The sequence below is a fragment of the Brassica rapa genome, unplaced genomic scaffold, assembly GCF_000309985.2.
Source record: "Brassica rapa cultivar Chiifu-401-42 unplaced genomic scaffold, CAAS_Brap_v3.01 Scaffold0796, whole genome shotgun sequence".
In the NCBI taxonomy this organism is placed as follows: domain Eukaryota; kingdom Viridiplantae; phylum Streptophyta; class Magnoliopsida; order Brassicales; family Brassicaceae; genus Brassica; species Brassica rapa.
This window is the reverse complement of record NW_022610736.1, coordinates 6,685-9,470: the sequence shown is the minus strand read 5'-3', so window position 1 is coordinate 9,470 and position 2,786 is coordinate 6,685. Positions and strand designations below refer to the sequence as shown.

Below are 2,786 nucleotides of genomic sequence, written 5' to 3'. Positions count from 1 at the left end.
GTTTTCCTTGGTAAGGTTTTTAATGACAGAAGACAATGGAGTCCATTCACATACGGTTGGGCCTCATCGACAGCTACTATGGGTTGTCAAAAACCAATGGTGTGTCCGAAGATGCCTTAAAGCTCAAGCTATTCCCTTTCTCTTTAGGGGATAAGGCACGTCAGTGGGAGAAGTCCCTACCCAGCGACTCCATCACCACTTGGGATGACTGCAAGAAAGCATTCTTGGAGAAGTTCTTCTCTACTTCAAGAACTGCTAAGCTGAGAAACGAGATTTCCAGCTTTCAACAGAAGAACTTGGAAGGCTTCAGTGAAGCCTGTGAGAGATTTAAGGGCTACCAAGCTCAATGCCCACACCATGGTTTCTCTAAGGAGAGTTTGCTGAGCACATTCTACCGTGGTGCTCTTCCTAAGTACAGGGCCAGACTGGATACAGCTAGCAATGGGTTCTTCTTGGGTAGAACTGAGGAGGATGCAGAAGAGCTGGTTGACAACATGGTTAAGAGTGATGCAGTCTACAGTGGAGACCACGACAAAGGCAGTAGAACTGATGATAAGCAGACGAGGAAGGAGTTGAAGGCTCTACAGGATAAGATAGACATCCTCATTACTGATAAAGCTACCCAAGAGCAGCTGCACTTTGTTGGCAACCCAAGCCAAGAGACACCAGTTGTTGTCCATGAAGTTGAGGGTTTGGAAGGTCAGAAAGAGCTGTGTTTCATCAACAACAATGGTAGCTGGTACAAGAAAGAGCCCAACTTTCAGTACAACAACTACCAACAGAAATCCTATTCCAACAACCAACAGAGTGGTTATCAGCCTCGGAACAATCAGCAAGGCAGCTATCAACCTCAGCAAAACCCTCCTCCTGGTTTCAACAACAAGGGCAACCATTCTTCCCAACAGCAATCTAATCCCTCTACCTCTACTCCTCAAGTCAGCAGCACTGATGCTCTTCTGAAACAAATCCTGGAGTCTCAAACAAGAAGTGAGAAGCATGTTGGCTATGAGTTGAAGAACCTTCACTCAAAGATTGATGGGAGCTACAATGAGCTCAACAACAAGTTCAGAGCTTTGGAGAACCAGTTTGCTGCCATGAACACTCAACAAAATCGCCAACAAGGTTCTCTACCTGGAAAATCTGAGCAAAACCCCAAGGAAACCATGAAAGCTATCACTCTCAGGAGTGGTAAGGAGTTACCTCAGAGAGCTCTCACCAAGGATGCTGAGAAACAAAGTGAGGGGGTTGCCATCAACATAGATGATGAAGTGGTGATTGTTGATGAGAAGATCAATGACGAGATCTTGGAGAAGATTGTGGAAGCAAAAGGAAAAGGAAAGGTTGGAGAAGAGAAGAAAACAGTTAAAGATGGTGAAGTCGTCACTCCAGCAAGTGAAAATTCTTTTGTTCCTCCTGCCTATGAACCCAAGCTTCCATTCCCAGGTCGATTCAAGAGGCAGCTGCTAGAGAAGTACAAGGCTTTGTTTGACAAGCAAATGAGTGAAGTCCAAGTCACAATGCCCATTATAGATGCTTTCATGCTGATCCCTCAATACAGCAAGTTCCTAAAAGATGCTGTAGCTGCAAAGAAGAAAGAGATGGAGGGCATGGTGATTCTCACTCATGAGTGCAGTGCTATCATTCAGAGACTGGTCATTCCAAAGAAGCTAGAAGATCCTGGATGCTTCACATTACCTTGCGCTCTTGGGCCTATGGTATTTGATAGATGTCTATGCGATTTGGGAGCTAGTGTCAGCTTGATGCCCCTATCTGTTGCTAAGAAGCTGGGTTTCACTCAGTACAAGAAGTGTAGACTTTCTCTGGTATTGGCTGATCGTTCAGTGAAGTACCCTGTGGGTATCTTAGAGGACCTCCCGGTGATGGTTGGAAACTATGAGATCCCTACAGACTTTGTGGTGCTTGAAATGGGTGAAGAAGCTCAAGATCCTTTAATCCTTGGAAGACCTTTCTTAGCCACAGCAGGAGCTATTGTTAATGTGAAAGAAGGCAAGATTGATCTCCATCTGGGTAAAGGGCACGTTCTGCATTTCGACATCAAGGAAGTAATGAGGAGGCCAACAGTTCAGGGCCAAGTGTTCTACATCGAAGAGATGGATGCCCTTGCTGATGAACTCCTAGAAGAGTTGTCACTAGAGGACCCTCTACAGCATGCTTTAAATGTAGAGAAGGAGGCTGAGGTGATCGAGAACCTGGAGAGTACTGCCTATGGGATGATGCTGGATTCACACCAGGCGTTTGTCAGTAAGGACCAGTATGAGGAGCTTCCACAGATGGTTCACCAACAAGTCTCAGTCACTCAACGAGAGGACAACCAGCAGGATGACTGGAGTGAACTAAAGGCACCTAAAGTGGAGCTTAAACCTCTTCCCCATGGTGTAAGGTATGCATTCCTTGGTCCTAATGAAACTTACCCTGTCATTGTGAGTAGTGAACTTACTGAGAATGAGCTATCTGAACTTTTGAAAACACTTAAAAGATTTAGAAAGGCAATAGGTTACTCACTAGATGACATCAAGGGGATATCACCCTCTTTGTGCATGCATAGGATACATCTTGAGGATGAATCAATGACTTCTATCGAGCATCAAAGAAGGTTAAATCCTAACCTGAAGGATGTTGTAAAGAAAGAGATTCTTAAACTCCTAGATGCTGGTGTTATTTACCCTATCTCAGATTCTAAATGGGTATAACCTGTGCATGTTGTACCAAAGAAAGGTGGTATCACTGTGATCAAGAATGACAAGGATGAATTGATACCAACAAGA

General features: G+C 44.7%; 1 non-coding gene across 1 annotated transcript; it reads right to left on the bottom strand.

Annotated features, from left to right (window-relative positions):
- Window positions 1-257: 257 nt before the first annotated feature.
- On the bottom strand, window positions 258-364 carry LOC117131032. Its single transcript, XR_004454259.1, has one exon. It is a non-coding gene; the product is annotated as a small nucleolar RNA R71 (small nucleolar RNA).
- Between the last annotated feature and the right edge of the window lie 2,422 nt (window positions 365-2,786).